Source organism: Vombatus ursinus, unplaced genomic scaffold (assembly GCF_900497805.2).
Source record: "Vombatus ursinus unplaced genomic scaffold, bare-nosed wombat genome assembly UNPS02014820.1, whole genome shotgun sequence".
NCBI classification, from domain to species: domain Eukaryota; kingdom Metazoa; phylum Chordata; class Mammalia; order Diprotodontia; family Vombatidae; genus Vombatus; species Vombatus ursinus.
Window position 1 is genome coordinate 26,801,469 of NW_020954598.1, and position 22,028 is coordinate 26,823,496.

General features: G+C 40.1%; 1 pseudogene; it reads left to right on the plus strand.

The window, feature by feature from the left end:
- Positions 1-378: 378 nt before the first annotated feature.
- The window catches only part of LOC114024103, a 54,945-nt pseudogene continuing 33,295 nt past the window's right edge, over positions 379-22,028 (plus strand).

A 22,028-nucleotide genomic window follows, 5' to 3' on the forward strand; every position in this document is an offset into this window, starting at 1 on the left:
CTGTTACCTACCACTGGGAACGCGACCCTCGGATTGACAAAGTTGGCTATGAGATTTGGCCACCTCCCTCGCTGGGTTGCTGTAGACATCCTGTGACATAATGTGGGTAGAGCGATTTGCAGAATTTAAGGACTCGCTAGAGCTCACATTCTTTATTATTGTCGTTGCGTGGCTGTGTGAGCTTAGATGATAACGGGACTGTCGCAAACTCAGGTTGCTGTCCACAGGGAGTTGGGGAAAAGCAGGCCCGCCCTCTCGCCAGATTCTCCTGCTCATTTGGTGAGCCTTCGCGTCCCCATCCAATAGGGCGATTGACTCCGCCTCCTGCCTTCATTTCCCCGCCCCAGTTTCTGAGGCTTGGGGAGGAGGGGTGGAGAGTAGGAACAAAGAAACCACCGAGATGAGATGACCTCCTCGCGTCCTAGAGATGGGGGCTCATGCCAAGCACCGGAAGGCGCCGGATGACGTCCCTACTTCCAGGTCCGCCATTGTTCTCATAACTGTCTGGGTTCTGCCCTTCGGAGGGGGTGCTCGGCTTTTCGGGCTGCGGCCTCCCCGGGACTCCCTCTCGGACTCTGTTTCGGTACGTGGCGGGGAGATTGAGGGGGCCAGTCGTGGGGCGGGGGGAGGTGGCGTCGGCCCTCGGCTGAGGCCCCGACGGGTCCCCCGGCCTCGGCCACCAGCCCTTGCGGAGGCCCCCCCCACCGCCTCGGGTCAGACGTAGTCGGCTCCCGGCTCCTGGAGAGACACGCCAGCCCCTCCTCGCTCTCTGCTGTGGGTCTCCCGAGGCCGCACGCGGTAGAAGGCATTGATGCCCGAGGAGTTCGGGATAAATGAGGTTGGGGAATTGGGGGGGAGAGACACAGAGCTTCTCTGAGACTTAGATAGATGTGCCCCCCCCGCCCCCCCAGCGCCGCCCAGTTCCACTCAGCTGCAGGTTCAGGGCTGGGTGCTTCACTTGTCTCTCCTGCAGCCCCTCCAACGGTGGCCCAAGGTTTCTCTCGAGCCCGTGGGGTAATGAGCGTCATGCCCTTAGAGCTAAGAGAGCCTTCGCACCTGTAAACTCCGAGCCACTACCTACGTCCATCCCCTAAGGGGGAACATGTATGCAGCGGCCTACTGTGTGCATTCTGCAGTTGAGGAAACTGAGGCTGCCCAAACCTTAAAGATTTAAAGAATATTACTGTGAAGGCCGTAGTCTCTGCCCCACATTTCCGAGGCTGGAGAACACGGTTTGGTACGGTATTCAGGAACGGATTTCTGGGATTCCCTTTCCATAAAGATTTACACTTTCGGAGGGAATCTAAGGTTCTACTTCGCATTTGTTGATATTTCTGGCAGGGGTCTGCTACTTAGGCAGAAAAGTAGGAAGGAGTAGGAGATGCATGCCATGTAGTGTGGGATGTTCAACATGTGCCACTAATTGAGCGAGGGTTTGCCTAAGGAGGGTAGTGAGAAATTGAGGAAGGGAGGGAGGTGGGAGAGGGCACAGGACCATCACTTGTTCATCTCCGTCATTTGGAAATTGTTGTTCATCCTTTATGTTCTAGAAGAGGACCAATGACATCAGGCAGGTGATGTCTTGACTTGCAAGTGATTTGCATTTAAGTGAGGCTGGGCTGTGCAAAGTTATCAGACTCTCTCTCCAAAGTCATTTACATTTACTGTCCTGTGGTGAGACGTAGGTCAGGATGACTGTCATGTTCCCGGTTAAGATGGGAAGAGGAAGGGAAGGAAACATACATTTATTAAGAGCCTACTATATGCTCGGCACTTTACAAATATTATCTCTTTTGATACTCAGAATAGCCCTTTGAGGTAGGTGCTATTATGATATTCATTTTACAGTTGAGGAAACTGAGGTGAAATGACTTGATCTGAGTCACACAGCCACTGAGTTTCTGAAGCTAGATATAAACTTAGGTCTTTCAGACTCCAGGCACAGTGCTTTGCCCACCTAGCTGTCTCACCTTCCTATGCTTATTTGCCATTTTAAATTTCCTTTCCAAGGTTTGTTTTAGTGTTCAGATTTTTCTGTAACTGAAAGTATTTGCCATTTAGAAAAATCACTTATTTCTTGCAAATTGGTTGGTGTTTTCATGTGGTAATTTTGTGTAAAGGCGACTTGGCATAGTCAATAGAGAACCAGTCTCTGAATCTGGAAGACTGAGGAAGGAGTTGCTGAGTGGGTGCTGATCTATGTTAATAGGAGTTTGCTCAAAAGGAGTTATCTAAACCAGTGAAATGACAGGCCCATTAAAAAAGATTTTGCATGTAATTAATTTTCTTTGTATGCTTACATAATTTTTTTCTTTCAAAGAGTTCTAATTTTACAGTGTTAACCTTAACAGTAGTTGGTCAAGCAGCATATCAATCACATTGCTTTTTAGCTAGCAGTTTTTCTCCCCTTCCACGTCTTCTGTCTGCTGAATACTCCTATCCATCCTCTCAGTCTTCTGTAGAATCTCTTCCTTTTGATCTTTGGAATTCATTGCTTTTAGTGGACTGGTTACTGTTTTAACTATTCTTTCACTGTTCTTCTGTGGGTAATCTTGTTGGTTTGTGTCTTACGTTTTGTCTCAATTCTCCAGGTCCCTCGGGCCTGGGGCCATTGATAATTGTTTCCCTTCTGCTTAATTGCTGCCAATGAATTGAATTATTTTGAATCCAAGCCCATTGGAATTCAAATGGAGCTACTTTACTGTGTATGCCTTTAAACCCAAATCTCTCTGGCTCTCACTGAGTGGTCAATTATAATAGATCCCAGCCCAAATCTCACTTGCTCTTTGTTTGAGTTTTGATGTCTTTGAATGAGTGTAAATAGTGATTTTCTTCAAAACCCTGAGGGTTCCCCTCCCAGATCGATTTTTCGAGTAAGCAAACTAGGCCATCTTTTGCCTCCACTGTTACCTAGCCTTTAATTACTGAACGGGTGTTGTCTCTGACAGACAGACCTGGGAAAGACTTCACTTTAAAAGGCCAAGGTCTCCCAGTACATCCAGAGCCTTTGCCAGTTGTCCTGACCTGTGTCTAGCCACTGGACTCCAATGACTCAGGCGAAGTAGTAGCGGCGATGACTTTGCACAGCCCTGCCTCATTCAAATCAAATTCACTTGCAAGTCTAGACATCACCCTCCTGATGTTCCTCTTCAAGAAATAAGGACCAACAACAGTATCTACTATGTGTGTGTGTGTGTGTGTGTGAGAGAGAGATTTGAGTGGGGAGTACAGACGGACCCACAAATGTAACATGGCATCCCTTGCTCTCTTTCCTTTCTCAGCTCCTGAGGTTCTTGCCCCTACAAAATAGGGGAGCACAGGAGTCATGGCATCTGTGCTCCTGACAACCAAGCCCCAGGTGAGCTGTGATTCATTCTGCCCTTTCCTAGCCAACCAAGATGGAGATGAGCTAATGCAGAAGCCAGGGGACAAATCTGTTGAATCCTGTGCCTGAAACCGGAGGTGCCCAGTGACCACGCATGCATCTACCAGCAGTGTTATCATTAGGGACTCTAACTTAAAGTAGAATTGAATCCAAACAAGAGGTGGGTATGTCATTGGAGTATAGAACCAGTTAGAGAGGTGAATGGTACCGCTGCTTTGTTCCCCTCAGAAAGCAGAAATAGAGGCAATGCCCCTCTATCTTGTCAGTGACTTGACTGGAGGTATAGATGGCAGAGTTACTAAATTTATAGTTGATCCAAACCTGAGAGGCATAGCTAATATGGTGGAACAAGATTTACAGAGTCCTGATAAGCAAGAAAGAGTATTCGTTTTGGAGTCAGAGGATCTATTTTCAAATCCTGGTTCTTCTATTTACTAATTGTGTCGTGGGGCCATTTTCTTCCCCTTCTGGGCCTCAGTTTCCTCTTTATATGCTTGGGGGAGGGGGATTGGATATGATGATCTCTGAAATCTCTTCTACTTATAAATCTTATGAACATGGGCTAGAAGCAACAAACTGAAATATACTAGGGATAAATGTCAAGTTCTGCATTTAAGTTTTTTTCTCCAATTAATTGTATAAATATGAGATAGGAGATATAATTGGCCGCTGTATATGCAAAAAACAAAAGCTAAATCTGAGTCAACAGTGTGTTGCAGCTTTCTCCCTACCTATTTTCTGTGCTCCTCCAATCTAATGCAACTTAAGACCTCATTAATAGAATTATAACACCTAAGGTCATGGAAGGTAGTAGTTTTTCTGTACTCTGTCCTGGACAGACTACATCTTAGGACATTTACAAGCTTGAGATAATGGTTAGAGCCCTGAGAAAGAAGGTTAAAAACTAGAAAATTGTTGCCTTTTGAAGGTTGATTTGATTTTTACAAAAAGCCAAAACACCTTTTTTTTTTCTTTTTTTTTTTTTCTTTTGAAACTTAGAATGTTAGATCTGGAAGAGCCTACAGAGACTATTTAACCCAACCCAGTTATTTAATAATAATGGTGAAAGAGGACCAGAAAGTGGAAGATTTGCCCAAAGTCACCCAACTAGTTAATAGCAAGCGAAGTCCCATGACTGCCAGACCAGCATGCTTGCCCCTACATCAGACTGCTGCTTTCTTAGAGTAAAGCTTGGTTGATAAACTGGGTGATCAAGTTTTTGTTTGGGTTGGCTTTTCTTGTGTGTGTGCGTGTATATGTATGTTTAAATAAATAAATAAAATGTGGCTATAAAGTGATGAGACTGGTTTTCTTAAATGGCTTCCTAATTGACTGTAAAGATAGTTCCAAAATAGTATCATAAGAGGTTTGATCAGTGGTAACATCTTTAGAATAACTGTAGAACTTACCAGACTTCTGTCCTGAAGAGTATAGTTTTCATTTGGATATGTAAATGTTCATATATCTTTTAGGAGAGGAGGCTTGGTACTTTTAAATTTATTCCTGACCATGTGTCTTGTCTACTGGTCATGCTAATAAATTGTAATAGATCATTGAATATGGAGCCCTCAGGCCTGGGTTTGATTCCCAACTGCCATTTCCTAGGGATGACCTTAACCTCTCAGTTTCTTTATCCATAAAATAAGGATAAGAAAATTTTTATGTCCAACCCTACAGAGTTCTTATTGGGGAAGTTCTTAATAAACTGTCGAGTGCTGGATAACTTTGTTATGGCTGTTATTACTATTACTTGGTTTCAATCTCAGATTTCTAATATGAATTGAAGAAATTCTTGTCAAATGAATATATGAATGAACTGGGTATAAGGAAATCCAGATAGATCTGAAGGTTAAATGGAAACCTCTTTCTGACCTTCTGTGTCAGGTCTACAACTCACACAGCAGTGTGGTACAGAGGAAAGAGTAATGGATTTGGAGTCAGAGGATGTGAATTTAAACCCCTGTTCTTCCCCTTAACTACCTGTGAGACCCTGGAGAGGTCCCAACCTCTCTGAACCTTTTGGTTAAGTTAGAGCAATGGCTTCTATGGGCTTGTGAGCTTGTTTGGTAGGGGTGTTATGTGCACTACAAACTGCCAGTGCAGGTCTTACGTAGTTGTGGGAAGCAAGATCTAGGAAAAGAGAAAAATGGAACCTGTTTCTTCTCTGTGTGCCTACAGGGAGGCTATGAATAGAGATGTAATGAAATGCTACATTATGGTGAATATTAGTGTTTTTGAAGGAACTCTCTTCAGGTGGCTTCAGTCTTTCCCTTATAAAGTAAGGCCAGGTCATCTGCTGAAGCTGAAAGGAAGAGAAAGCTGTTTGCAATCACTTATTCAACAAGCCCTTATTGATATTAACACAAAGGATGCTTTCTGTTAGGCACTCTGCTGAGTGCTAGAAATAAAAACGTTGAGAGCTAGTTGTTTGAGATAAGAGAAGACAAATTTTTTCTGCTTTAAGACTTAAAAAGTATTTTCTTTACAATGACCCACTGAAGTAAGTAGTGTGTAAATCACTTTCCAATTTTACAGATAGGGAGACTGAGGAAAAAAACCAAGGAAAGAGAAAATTTCCCAGTTTCTATTAGGTAAGTGAAGGTTGAGACTTGCCCATGTGACAAGAAGTAAGTGTTGGAGCCAGAATTCAAAACTAGATCTCCTAACTACTAGTCCAAGACCTTTTCTATGATACCATTTTTTTCTCATATTTTGTCAGAACTAGGGTTCAGTTAATAGGAAGAAAGGCCCAACTAGGTATGACCAGGATGTCGAAGCTAAAACATACTTGGTAGCAACCAATATGAGGATGCTTTTATTATTGATGACTGATGAAAGTTGCTGTGGGGTAGACCTCACTTAGCCTGGTAGTTTAGGTCCAATGTTGGAATCAAATTAAACACTTGGAAGGTCATTCAAGTAGTTTAAAAAAGGAGATTTACTTAGCCATAGCAGGGGAAGGCTGTTCCACAAGGAGATACAGCAAAGATATTAAGAATTGGCTAAGCTGAGCTCATTAATTATCCTTCCTCTTGAGTTGCCCATGGTGGTCCCCCTGGCAGGTGGACCTTGGAGACCTTAGAGAAGCTGGAGCTCCTTGGGGCTCTTTGTATCCAGGCAACCAAGAAGTGATGTCAGTAGGTCCAGCCTTTAGTCCTCTGAGCCAACTGAGTCTTTGGAATGGTTTCAGTTACTTAGCCTAGCCCACATGGGTGACTAGCAGATATACCTCCTACCAAAAAAGCATATTAAAGGTCAGATTTGCAAATGAAAATGGGAGAGATAGCTCACCTAAATAACAGTATTCAAAAATATCTTGAGTGACTATAACAATGGGCTGAATTCAGTAAGATGAAATTTAAAGGAATAAATGCAAAGAACTGTGCTCAGGTTAAAAAGAAAGTCACCTTTACAAGTATAAAATGAGGGAGGCATGGCTAAAAACAGTTACTGTGAAAAAGATGAACGTTTATTAAACTGAAATTTCAGTATGCATCGCCATGGCAACCTGCTGAATGATGGATTCTTCCACTGCCTAGGAGCTAGGGTAAACCGAGCTTGTATTTGGAAAGTTAGTAACTAGGACTTTAAGGTAGGAATTATGCAAGATAGATTGTGGGAGATAAGGGGGGAAGATCTATTCGTGGTTTGGAGAGCTCCATTGAAACTGAAATGCTTGAATTTGTATCAGATAGCTATACACATTCTTCTAGGAGTTCAGCTTAGGAACTGGGATGGAGAAATAAGTAGAATGATCCTGGTTTGGATTGTTGAACTTTGTTCTAGTTTTAAAGCCTGGGACTTCTAGGCTTGGAGTGAGACAATCCTGAAGTAACCAACTCTGGAATCCTTGTTATATAAATTCAGTGAAATTAGTATTCTGAGCAAAAAATATTGATTTAAATAATATAATTACATTCATTATAAAAAGGAATTTGGAATTAAGCTAAGAAAGTGACTAAAATGTCTAAACCTTCCAGAGATTCCACTGCTAGCACATACCCCAAGAAAGTCAGGACAAAAATAGAGGTCCTGAATGCACAAAATATTTACAGCAGCACTTTCTGTAGTAGCAAAGAACTGGATACAGTACATGTTTCATCAATTGGAGAATGGCTAAACAAGTTGTGGTAAATGAATATAATAGAATAAATGCTTTGCTATAAAGGTGTGATGGATATAATGAATACTGAGCCGCATGAAAAGACATAAATGAACTGATGCAAAATTAAATAAGTGAACCCAGGAAAACAAAATGTTTTGGTTACCTTTAAGTACTATGCAACTGTGAACCAACATACACAATGACTACCACAAATGAAAATGGACAGAACAGCAACAAAATAATTAAAACTTAATGCAATAAAAAAATAATGAGTAAACCTGGGCCTAAAGAATATATGTGAAAAGGCTCTTCCTCCTGCTCTTTTGCAAAGGTGGGGGACTTTGAATGTGGAACATTGCATATAATTTCATACTTTTTGGGTAATTTGGTTAATTTAAGAAAAAAAATTACTCTTTTTTTATCCTTCGTTATAAGGGATGGCTCTCTGGAAGGAATATATTGAGATATATAGATATAGATGATATAAAAACAAAAGAGAATAATAAAAACTTATTTTTAAAAAGGAACAAATGTCCAGATAAAGGGATTAGAGTGTTTACCAAATCATTCTCCTATTTCAGTTGTTATACTTTTGCTTTATATTCCTTTCCTATGTGATACCCACCTTGCACAACTGGTTCGAGTGGTATATATCAACAGGTCCCATTTTCTGGTCCTTTATGCTACAAATTTTGCACCTCACAAACTGGGATTGTCCCTGGGGCAGCAGGAATCTGTTGTTTCAGGAGTCGGTGATGTTTGAGGATGTGGCAGTGTACTTCACGCAGAAGGAATGGGCAGATCTGGCGCCTGCTCAGAGGGCCCTGTACAGAGACGTGATGCTGGAAAATTACGGAAATATGGTCTCCTTGGGTAAGGCTTCTAACTGGTTTTGACTTAGAATCCTCCTTTTGTCATTTTCTGATTTCCTTCTTAATTAGATGCTGTGGGGTCTTTGATAACACAGTGATGACTTAAGGTCTGAGATTACCATGCCCCCTTCTCAGGGATTTCCAACTGGGGAGAGCCCTGGGGTTCCTTTGGCCCTAAAGCAACACTTTGTTTCCTATTCCTTGGGGAGCTTTGTTCTGTTTGCAGTGGGAATTAGATGATGCTCCATGCTGAATCCTCCACTGCACTATCCTAGTTCTCTAAAGGAGACCCAGGCCCCTCTCACGTATATAGGGAGTCTTTCTTAAGATCTTGTACATGTTCTCCCTGTTGGATTTTCCCATCTTTTTCTGAGAGGGCACAGAATTGTTTTTCCTCTTGATTGAAACCTAGAACTCCCTGATCTTGCTTAGTCTTCCTGGGAGTATGAGCCTGACCTAGGTCCCCAGGGTTGCCTTACTTGCCTCTATGCCTTCTTCACAATTTTCACAAGCAATTCCCTTCTCTTCCCAGTATGCACAGGGTGAGATAGAATTCAGGGACAGCTCAGTATAACTCCATTCACCATCCTGACCCATTCTTTTCCTTTGAGCAGCATTTCCATTTCCTAAACCTGCGGTGATCTCTAAGCTGGAACGAGGAGAAGAACCATGGGGCCTGGATCCACAGGTTGTACCAAATGAAGAGGGCCTAAAAGGTAGGGGTGTGTGTGTGTGTGTGTGTGTGTGTGTGTGTACACAGCTCAGTGAGTAAAAACATGTCAATTTATTTTCCTTCTCTTTTAACGTTTTTGAAATGTAAAAAACGTGTATTGTCTTACCCTACTGCTAACATATCCCCCGTTTCCCCGTTCCTCGTTGGTTCAGTAGTCATTGTTTCCCGTCTTCAGTCTGTGTTCCATTGAGGAGTTCTTGAAACCTGGGATGCGTGAATTTATTTTTTAATAAAATATTTTTGATAGTTCTATTTCAATTTAATTAGTTTCCTTTGTAATCCTATGTATTTTATGCATTTAAAACATTATTCTGGGGCAGCTAGGTGGCACAGTGGATAGAGCACCAGCCCTGGATTCAGGGGGACCCAAGTTCAAATCTGATCTCAGACACATAACACTTACTGGCTGTATGACTTTGGGCAAGTCACTTAACCCCATTGCCTAGCCCCCCCCCCCCAAAAATAATAAAAAAACCCAGCAAAAAAACATTATTCTAAGAAAGAGTCTATGGTCTTTGCCAAATTGCCGAAGGTTCCATAACACAGTAAAGGTTAGGGACCCTTGATCTGATTCATGGTCACTGCTGCCCCAAATTCTTTTTATTGCATTGAGCTGGTGAAGGTGGGGGTACTGAGGGGATCCCAGCATCATACCTTACAGTGCCTCGATCCCCAATATGTGAATACCTCTTTGTCCCTAGGATATGAGCAGAGTCAACAGATTTAATTCTGAGACACAGTGGCAGGTAGTAGGCTTCTTTATTATTTATGTCTCCACTTATTAGCTCAGGCTTTCATACCCAAGTGACCAAAGATCAAAAACTAACAACACTGTTTGTACCTTTTTTTAAATCATAAAACATATAGCTCTTACAATATAATCTGTTCATCCTGCTTTCCTGTGGCAAGGATGGACAGTATTTTTTGTTCTTTTTTGTTTCTGCTCATACTTTTGCTCATACAGCCCTTTAGTCATAGTTTTCTTGACTATTCATTCATCATGTGATAAATTCCAGGCTCTTTGATTTGTTACTTTTCTACATAATCAGGTTAAGTTTTTGTACAGATAATTATTTTAGAAGTCATTAATGAACTCGATCTTCTATGGAAAAGGACACTGAGATAGATACCTTGTGAGAGTTACTACTTTTTAGATTTTATAAATAAACTGAGTTTGCATATCATCATTAAACCTTTCTTAATTTTTTAAAATCCTGGTAGAGGTTTTCTGTCCCAATGTTCCTAACTTATACAGGATGCTTTTAGGTTCATGTCTCTGTCTCCTACTCATTTCCTCACTTACTTATGTCTTAGCTTCTGCTCCCATCTTTTCCCTTTTTCTAATTGGCCCAATTCTTACATTCCCTTTAACTTAACTGTTTTTCTCTTTACCTCAAACAGGATTTCCATTTTCAAAAACTGCCATGATCTCCCATCTGGACCAAAGGGAAGAGCCATGGGTTCTAGATCTGCAGAGCATTCTGGATGAAGAGGACCTAAGAGAGATATGCTCCGGTGAGTAATGGGGAACTTGTCAGTTTCCTCCCTGTTACACACACACAGTCCATGTTCTTTATGAAATGCTGAGAAATTCGCATATAATAGAAACATTTCACAGATATTTGTTCTTTGAGTTACTAGGTAGAAAGGACCTCTAGAAATTCCCCAAACTCTCAATCGGTTACTCAGTTGAAAGAAGTCCATCTACAACATTAAATTTCTATCCTTGTCAGGGTTAAGCATTGTTATCTAAGTCAGCAGATTACTCCTGTAAAAGTGAAAGCAATAAATTCAGTTTCCTTCCCATCCTTTTCCCTTCTTCTCAGTTGGTTACTTGCATATGGTCACTCAGTACAGAACTTAGTCCTTATAAGCCAGTGTGCTCGATTTTTCTCATTACCCCACTACTTTTTGTATTTAATTTTCTTGAATCCTTGTACCTTTCATCTGGTTTATTGTCATGTCTCCATTCTTTGTCCACTAATCAGTAAGTCAGCTTGTAATTACTGAGTCCCTTCTCAATAATTAATTGAGTAACATTTTAATTCACTTATTAAACATTTCTTAATTGCCCACTATGTGCAGATTACTGTGAAGAACAGGAAGATACAAGTTTAGATAAAACATGTGTCTGTCTTACATTCTGGTAGGAGGGTTAGGCACAAACATAAATAATAGTATACAGCAGGGATTCTTAACTTTTTTGTGTGTCCTAGACCCTTTTGACAGTCTAGCAAAGCCTACTGATCCTTTCATAGAAGAATGTTCTTAAATGCCTCAGGTAAAATACACAGGATTACTTTGCAATAGAATTATCAAAACATTAAAAACATGATAAGTGTATTAGAAAAGCTTAGGTGGCATTTGAATAGGCCTGTAAAGGATAGGTTGTGATTCAACAGGGAGAGGGAGGATAGTATAGACAGAACAGCAGGAGCAAAGAAATAGCAGAGATTTGTGTCTGCTGGTTACTATGTTTCATTTTGCATGGAAGGTAGTAACATGGGATAAGGTGGTGCCAGCTTGTACAGGACTTTGAATTGGCAGACTAAGGGACTGAGATATATTTAGGAGGCATCAGGTAGGCACTGAAGTTGTTCTTTTTTTAGCAGAGTGGCAGCATGACTAGATTCTCTCTATAGCCCTGTGGAGCTGTATTAGAACTGCTCTAACTCCTCTAGGAGCTGACCCACCTCCAGATAGAGGGATGATGGACTAGAGGCAAAGACTGATGAATACAGTTTTGCCAGTGTGTTGATCTGTTTTGCTTAACTATGCTAAGTTGTTACAAAGGAGTGATTTTTTTTTTTCCTGCAACTTCAGAGAAAAACTGAAACAGACTTGAAACTAAGTGCCAATTTATGGTTTATTGACTACAAGTGCAATGGAATTTAGAGATGAAAATGGTTAGTATAAGATAGTAAGGGAAGAATTCATGGAACAGGTAAGACGTGAGCTGGCCTTTGAACAATGTATGTTTTAGAGACAAGGAGAGATAGGGAATTCTAGGTAGGGGGCCAAGCTCTAGAAAAGTCATAGAGGTGAATTCCAACCAATAATGCATTAGTGTGCCTGTCCTTCCACATGCCTTCCAGTGATTATCCTCTCGTCATCTTTGCTAATCTCATTGGTGTGAAGTAAAATCTCAGGCTTGTTTTACTTTGCCTTCTTTTAATTACTAATGATTTGGATCTTTTTTTCCCCCCATGTACTTCATGATAGATAGCCAGGGTTTCTTCAAAAGTGCATTTAAAGGTAAGTTTAGAACAAGATGAACAAGGAAAAAGGCAGACCAGTCTTCTTGGAACAAAGTATAATAACAAATGAAAGAGAAAAGACAAAACTATTCAACTTCTGTTTTGCTTCTCCTTTCTCCACCAAGGAGAACAATATGCAAACTGGAAGGACTTGAATAAAAATTGTTAGAGATTTGAAGCCCAAGTTGAGAGAAAAGATAAAAAGCAGTTTGTGTAATTAAAAAAAAAAACTTAAGGGTTTTAGTGACCCACAAGCACAAGGCAACTAGCCATGTCCTAAGGCAGTTTGCTATGGAAATTAACCACAACAGCTACTAGCAAGAATAACAAGATTAAGTGAAGATCTCACTTCAGTGACCTTTCAGAGAAGGGAACAAGTCTGGTTGACATACAGTTGTTGTCATAAACAGCTCAGGAACAATGAGATCAAAAAGCTTTTCATGGGTGACTTTAATTGGAACACAACACAAGAAATACTGTGCAGCAACTTTTCCCAATATGGAGAATTTGTTGGCTATGTTATCATAACTGTGTGGGGAGCAGTGCTGACTGGGCCCCAAATCACAAACACCTTGAGAAATGCAGGCAGAAGAAACGTAACCAAAGGAAAGATGGAAAGATCTTAGTAGAGTTAATAAATCAAATAAAATTTTTATTGGTAATTTGTATAAGACAGACCTTAGGGAATACTTAAAAAAGTGGTCCATAAAGTTGTCATGATAATATGATACAGAAAAGCAGAGGTCTCCATGTTTTGGACTTATTACTCAACCAAGAACACCTAATCACTTTGCTTCTCAGAGTTCCTCTTCCACATGCCACTCTGGGGCCTCAGTGTTAGCTTTCTCACTACTGCCATCTCTGGCCAGGATATGAGCAAACCCCCATGGCCCAGCCTGATTTCCCTTGTAGTTAGTGTGTATGTTACACACAGCACTTAAGTGACTGGACAGGGTTTCTCAGAACCCAGCCAGTAACTTGATCTCCAGTAAAGAATCCTTGGTAGCCAGATCAAATGGCAGGCCACCTGCAAGTGGAAGTACTTTTAGATGAGGGTATAATACTACTACTAATAATAGTTACTATTTATATAGCACTTTAAAGTTTTTAAAGTGTTTTACATGTGTAACAGAGCCCTAACATGCAAGCCTTGAAATCAGGCATTTCTTTGTACCATGGGATATTGGATACCAGCTGAAACTGGGAATTACAAAAATGAGAACTTATCACTATCATATACTTGATGAAGAACACTTTTTTTGTAAATAATATTTTATTTTTTCAATTATATGTAAAAATAGTGTTCAACATTCATTTTTTTATAAGATTTTGAGTTCTAAATTTTTCTCCTTCCCATCCCCCTCCCCAGCTCATTTTACAGATGAGGAACTGAGGCAAACAGTGACTTGCTTACGGTCACACAGCTAGTAAGTGTCTGAGGCCATATTTGAACTCAGGTCTTCCTGACTCAGGCCCACTTCTCTATCCACTGAGTCACCTCACTACCCTCATTCCACTTCAGGACAGCTTTTAATTATCAGAACATTTTCCCTGACATTTAACCTAAATTAGCTACTTTGCTGATGATTTCCCTTAAGAGTAACAGGGAAATTAGGAAGAGGGAGAAGATTTGGGAGGAAAGATAATGAGTTTAGCTTTGAACATGTTGAATTTAAAATGTCAGTGGAACATGCAGTTTAAGATGTCCAAAAAGCAGTTACAGCTACTAATCTGGAGGTCAGTCGAGATGTTAGGGCTGGATTAATACCTTATCTGTGCCATTAAACTATGATATCCAGAACTAAATACAGCTCTAGGTTAAGGTCCCAAGAAGTTCCAAAGGACCTATGAGGACCAAAATATAATGGAACTATCTATCACCTCCCTATTCCTGGAAACTCTGTCCCTCTTAATATCATCCAAGATTCCATTAACTCTTTTGGGTTGCCACATCATTCTGAGACTTATATTGAGCTTGTCTACTAAAATGCTCAGATCTTTTTTAGAACTGATATGTCCTAGGAAAGCTGCCCCAATATAGAACCAGAGGGTAAAATAGAAATTGAAAGAATCTACTGATCACCTCCTGAAAGAGATACCAAAGTGAAAAGTGCCAGGAATATTATAGCCAAATTCCAGAGTTCCCACGTCAAGGAGAAAATATCACAAGCAACCAGAAAGAAACAATTCAGTTATGGTGGAGCCACAATAAGGATGACACAAGATTTAGCAGCTTCTACATTTAAGGATGAGAGGGCTTGGAATATGATATTCCAGAGGGCAAAGGAGCTAGGATTATGACCAAGAAGCAAAATTGAGTCTAATCTTTCAGGGGAAAAAATGGACATTCAATGAAATAGAGGACTTTCAAGTATTCTTGATGAAAAGACCAGAGCTGAATAGAAAATTTGACTTTCAAATATAACAACAGCCACATCCATGCCTCTTTTATCTTATACTAATGGAGTTCATTTTTCTGTACCCAAGTACAGGACTACATATTATCCCTGCTGAATTTCATCTTAATAGATTCAGCCCCATCTTCTCTCCAGCTTGTCAAAATCCTTTTGGATCCTGTCATCTACTTTGTCAGGGTGCCGCAGGTAGAAGGGCATCTTGGTGGCTCAGTTGATAAAGCACTGGGTCTGGAGTCAAAAAGACTTGAGTTCTTTTCTAGTGACCTTGGGCAAGACACTTAACCTCTATCTGCCTCAGTTTCCTCAACCACAAAATGGGCATACTAATAGCGCCTACCTTATAGGTAGTTCTCATAGTTGTGAGAATCAAATGAGATAATATTTGGAAAGCACTTAGCACAATGCCTGGCTCAGAGCTGGCACTTAATAAATGCATGTTCCTTTTTCCCACCAAGAGTGAAAAAGTCCTAACATTAGAGCTATCCACAAGTAGAATGTGCTGCTTTGAGAAGCAGTGGGTTCTCTATTGCATAAAGATCGAGTTTATACTGGCTTTATTTATTCACTGAATGCTTCTTGGAATTTCTGTCCTGTGGTAGATGCTTAAATATATAACTTCACACTTGAATTTTATATAGCTACTCTTTGACGGAGGCTGATCTATAACTTTGACTCTGATTGTCTACTGTTTACACTTCCTCCTAGCCTTAAATCCTTTACTGAATATTGAAACCATTTTCTTGTCTCTTCTCATCCTCTTGATGTTCGCTAAGCCATTTTTGTAGACACAAGTGCTATCTGTCTTTCTGGACCTCTTAGTGTTACTTCATCACAACCCCTACCCTACTCCAAAACTGGTAACAAGTGACATTTGTATTGTAAATTCAATTCAACAAGCTCTTGTTTTCAATTTTTTATGTCAGATGGTGAGACCAGGACAGAATATGAAGAGCCAAGTCCAAAGCAAGAAATTTTCGAAGAAAAAAACTCTCACACATTGATATCAGACAGACGTCAGAGGGATATTTTCCTGAGTTCTTCCTTTCGAGATGGCTGTGGATTAGAGATTAGATTAGAGAGGCAACAAGAAGACACCACAGGGGAGAGAGTGAGGCAGGAGTTTCTACAAAGGATAGTGAAGGATGAGAGAACCCTCATAGAGGAGAGAAGCAAGAAGAGTAAGAACCTGGAGAAAGACATCGATGTCAACACATTTCCTGACATACATCAGAGGGTTGCTGGAAGACATAGATCCTACATATGTAAAGAATGTGATAAAATTTTTAATCGAAGTTCAGACTTTTTTCGACATCAGAGAATCCACACAGGGGAAAAACCCTACAAATGTAATGAGTGTGAGAAAGCCTTCAGATGGAGCACAAGCCTTATTCGACATCAACGATTTCATGTCAGAGAAAAACAGTATAAATGCCAGGAGTGTGAAATTGTTTTCAGAAAAAATTCAGCTTTTATTCGGCATAGGAGGATCCACACAGGTGAAAAACCCTATGAATGTCATGAGTGTGGGAAAGCTTTTAGTGAAAGTACAGGCTATACTATTCATCAGAGAATTCATACCAGAGAGAAACCATATGAATGCAGTGACTGTGGGAAAGCTTTCAGTTGTAATTCAAACCTTATTCACCATCAAAGAATCCACACTGGGGAGAAGCCCTATGAATGTAAGGACTGTGGGAGGGGCTTTAGCAATAGTTCAGATTTCATTCAACACCAGAGAATTCACACTGGAGAGAAACCTTATGAATGTAAGGAATGTGGGAAAGCCTTTAGTCGAAACTCGGGCTTTATTCAGCATTCAAAAATCCACAGTGGAGAAAAACCCTATGAATGTAAAGATTGTGGCAAAGCATTTAGTCAGAGCTCACATTTTATCCGACATCAGAGAATTCATACTGGAGAGAAACCTTATGAATGCAGTGAGTGTGGGAAAGGGTTCGGTCAGAACTCAAACCTTATTCGGCATCAAAGAATCCATATTACAGATAAATCTTTGACTATAGTGACTGCAAAGAAAGCTTGATAAGATGTGCAACAAGAATTAATATTAAGCTGGAATTCTTCCAATATGGGAACCTGTTCATATAAAAATACCTCATGTAATGGAACTCAGTTATTCAGCATCGTTTAATAGTTTGGAATATGACTAAGGAACAAGCTAAATTCTTAACCACAACAGCTGTCATGAAGTTCATGCAGGGGGCAGCTAATGGCGCAGTAGCTAGATCACTGGCCTTGGAGTCAGGTGGACCTGAGTTTAAATCTGGCCTCAGACACTTGACACTAGCAGTGTGACCTTGGGCAAGTCACTTAACCCCATTGCCTACCAAAAAAAAAAGTTCAGGCAGCTTTATTCATAGGGGAGATTCACTTGTTATCTGTGTAGTCTTGTTTTACACACACTTCCAAGAAGCCTTGTTATTTGGTTTCCAAGCCCATGTCAGATTTGAAACAGCACAGTAGAAGGGGGAGTTAGAAAAGAGGGAAGGAATGCATCAGGCAGCAGCTACGAGTGACTGATCACAGGATGGAGCAAAACTAAGAAAAAGACATGAATTCAAACAATAGTCTCAGGCCATTTAGCTTAGGGACAAATAACCCTCAGGCTTACACACCTCAGTAGGGTATAGACTTCATTCTAGTGCAGTGCAATACAGTAATACTTTGCATAATGATGCTGAGTCATTCAGAAGAGGCTAAATTATGTACCATGTGCTGTTTCATTAGAATTGTATAAGCTCTTACATTTCCATTAAAAGTATTTTTAAGTACAGGATAAAATCTCAAGCTATTAAGAAACAACTCCTTGCCTGATGATTCCAGATAGCAAAAGTAGTATTTTCATTTAGGAAGTTGTATTTTTGACAGAGGTTCAAAGACTGCGGAGAAAAAGAATTCTGTGACTGAAACAGATGTAGAAAAATTCTCTTTCAGCCCTAACTTTATTTCCACTTAGGGGGTGAGTCTCAGCTATGCCAGTGAAGGTGCATAAGGGTGGTCATTGGGAGGCTAATGGAGAGTTTGGAGATTGAATCTTCATTAAAAAAAAAGAAAGATGACTCTCCTTTTTTACAATCTAAAAACAATTCTAAGGCCTCCTCTTGTTGGAATAAGTGCCACTGAGATGGATATTAATTCACTGTCCCTATGACTGAAGAGTGACCAAACTAAGAGGGGAATATATGGGACAAGAAAGTTGAGTCTTCAGACAATTTTCTGTTATTTGGCCTTTAGACTATGAAAGACTTCATTTATTCCTCAGAACATCCTGGGGTAGTGTAATAGAATTGTTCTTTCTCATAGTACACAAAGGATAACTCAGACTTTCACCAAGACAAGATATAAGATAAGGCCTGTGGTCTTGCCATTGGGCTAGATAAAGAGCCCTAAGGAGTAAGTTTTTGATCCCTTTATCCCTTATGGTGAAGGGAAGGGATGAGATCTTCCTTCTGCAGTTTGTGATTTTCCTATGGGGAAGTAGGCTAGTATTGGGACCTGAGAGCTAAGGAGAGGTGAGTCACCTCTCTTACTCCCCTGAAATAAAAGGTAACCCTGATGAAATGGCATAAAGAAGTCTTCAACTTAGAGAGCTTAGATCTCAAGGGGAGATAACTTGTAGATGTGGACAGGACTTCGGATTGTAGCCAGATTGCCTAGAGAGGAACAAAATCTGCCTTTTAATTGACAGCTTTACTTATAACATCACCATCCAGGAAATGACCTCAAAGAAATAAGGCTTGTAGATGTGGACAGGACTTAAAATGTGGCTGGATCTCCTAGGAGGAACAAAACTTCCTGCCTGGAAAAACTGGTGTTATTGTTTGGTTATGGAACGAGTCTAGGTGGTTTACAGAGAGGCTCGTTCTCTTATGGGTAACTATTATGGACTAAGCAAATGAGTTCAAAAGATTCTTTTCAAAAAGATCAGGAGGAAAGGGCTTCAGATTCTTACCAAGATACAGAGAAAGATAATAGATGTAGTCAGGAAGGAAGCAAGCAAGGAGAGTAAAAATGTAACTAAAAGTGTTAGCCATCTGGAAATAGGAAGTTGTATGTTACAACAGGAAATCTAGGAGAAAAGTTTTAGAAGATTATTTGTTTCCAGTACTGACCAGGGAAGGAATACTTTGGGGGAGGATTCAGTGTTCTGGTTTACCAGGAAGGCAAAACCTCATAGTGATAGTGGTTGCATCCAAGTGGTATGCCCTGGCCTAGAATAATATAGTCTATAATTCCATCCAACTCATTGCCACCATTTCCTCATCACTTCTTAGCTCCTTGCCTCATTCCAATCTCCATAACCGCTGAAAACACTATTCAGTTTTACTATTGATCCCTTGCTAAATTCAATGGTCTTTTCCCAATTTTCTTTTTCTTTAAGTTTAGATTTTGATACTACTGACCACTCTTTGACTTCTGTCATACTATATTGGCCTAACTTTTTGAAACTTGTTGAGTTGTGGCTTTTGCTTTCTAATTGTAATATTAACCAAAGTTAGATAATAGATCCCTTGCTCTGGTCTGTTTATTCTCTTATAGACCCAAACCATCTCCATTGTTTCAAATGCCTACTCTTAGTGAATAACTCCCTCTTTAGGCTTCATTTCATGTGAGCTACAATTCTAGATCTCCAACTGTTTCCTAGATATTTCTACTTGAATGTTCCACCATCACCTCAAGTTCAGTATGTCTTAAAATTTATAGAGTTAATTTTCTCTTAAAGCCTCTCTTTGGCTTTCTGTGTTTACCATCCCTTCTTCCATCATTCAGGATCAAATCTCAGAATTATTTTAGATTCCTTTCTTTACATCAATGTCATATCAGAATGGTTGTATCTGATCCTTCCTTTTCTTATTACTACCACCCTAGTCTAGACCTTAAAAATCCACACCTAGACTAATATAATAGCTTCCGATGTTGGAGCTTTTAGTTTCTCCTGCTAACTAATATTCCATTTACTACCCTTTCAATAGAAAAAACACTGCTTTCATCAACCTGTCACCTCAAGAGGAATCTTTTCCTGCAAGAATGTCAAAATCCTCTTTTTCACTTTCACAACTCCATAATCTCCAACCTACCTATATAAACATCTCTCATTCTGAAGGTTTCCCCTATTTCTCCAGCCCTTTTGGTTTTCCCTTCTCTGAAGTCCTAGGGCACATCTGTACCACTTGTATTACTTAAATATTTATTGCCTTATTTAAAACAAGATTCTTGATTATTTACTAACCACAGGATGATAGCAAGTTCTTTGAAATTAGTGTCATATCTTTTAACTTCCTATAGCACTCAAAATCTCAATTTGAATTAGCCATTCAATAAATATTTATTAGAATTTGTTGGAACTCCTTTACTTCTGGTGATACATAATAAGATAATATCTTACTTGGTTTCTCCTTAATGTAAAGAATCTGTTCTTTGGTGATAAAGTCTGCTTGTCAGCTATTGCTATCTTTATTTTTTTGTTTTGTTTTCCTTACGTGAGGCAGTTGGGGTTAAGTAACTTGCCTAGAGTCACACAGCTAGTGAGTGTTATGTGTCTGAGGCCGGATTTGAACTTAGGTCCTTTTGAATCCAGGGCCGGTGCTACATCCACTGCACCACCTAGCTGCCCTATTGCTGTCTTTACTAACTAATGGGTTATCTGCATTACAAAACTGTCTTTTTGAGTTAGGTTAGTCTGAATTCATGCAGATTTGCACCTGCCCAGTATGAAAAGTACTAAAAAAAAGTTCTAAACCACACAAGAGGCAATGTGTAGTAGTGGACAGAGATGGCTCAAATCCAAGAAGACTTGAACTCAAGTCCCACCTCTGAAACATGCTGGCTGTGAGACCATGGGCAAGTCACTTAACTTCTCAGTGTTCTAGGCAAACCTTCTAAGATGATAGTAATTATCATTGTTATTATTAAGCCTCAAACTGCATCAGTGAAATCACAAAAGTCTAATCCCTATCCCTAGCCTTTCTGAACCCTCTGGGCACATTAACACTTGGAGATCTAGAATTGACTTGATCTGCTAGCCTGGGTGACCACCCAGAGAGCCAAGTGTTTCTTGAGGCCTCTGGCCTGAATGCCATTGTTATAGGGCAGATCAGCACTTCTCAGTAGGTCAATCCCCAAATAAGCTCCCTTCTACTGAGGAGATGAGAGCGGGAATGAAGGATATGTCTTCAGCCTTCTTTCTGATCATGAAATGTGGAGGTGACTGGAGATAAGTAAAGCCACTTTTCAACCATTTCTTGTGATTTCATTCTCTTCCTGCTAACTTGGGGAGTGGAGGGAGGTTAGATCAAAGAGAATACGAAACGAACCAGGTTAGCTAGTCTGTTCTACTTTTCCCATCTGCCATCCATACCATTCTTGTATGTATCTTAACATCATTGTGGCTGGTGGAGAAGCTTTTTTCCCAAATTTACCTAATATTCCAAAAATGATCACTCCAAATGTGGCCACGTGAGGTAATTGTATGGGTGATTTTCAAGTGGTTACCTTGAAGTAAAGATCTTAAATGGGACAGGAGATGTGTATACTGGAAAGAACACTGACCTTAAGAGTCTAGGGACCTGTATTTAGTCTCTCTTTTACCACTTACACACCTTGAGCAGGTGTCAATGGATATAGGTTGAACTTTTCTTTGTAAAACAGGGTGGGATTAGATGTTCTTTATAGTGCCTTTGGGGTGTGAGTCTGAACCAACTGGTATCCTAAATTGGATATGTGTAGCTATAGCTAAGCAGTTTATCATGTACTTTCCATCACTTCTCAACTGCTTTTTTCTCTTCGTGCTACAGAAGACTAGAAATCAACATATTCACAATCTAGTTAATAATTTAACAGTGTCAAGTAGCCATAATACCTACCCACCTACTTCTTGTGCAAAACACATTGTATTCACAAGTTGTGAAGAACAAATAAAGTAGGTGAAAGAGCTTTAAAAAATATAAGAAGTTACATATTCAAAAGTGGCTGCATGATGTTAATTGTATCCTTCCCACCTCAACCCCACCCCCAAACTTCTCTTCCCACTCTGTTCACTTCTTTAGAAAGACATCTGGTTGCATTGGGAAAACAGACTAGGTGGGAATCAATCAAGAGACATTAGTTGTGGTCCTGACCCTTGGCAAATCACAACCAGTCTGGCTGTAACAGTTAAAATTTAAGAACAATAGTAGTATAAAAAAGATTGGTAATAATCTAAAAAAAGTTAATTGTGATGCTAATCAAGACTGTAAAAATTA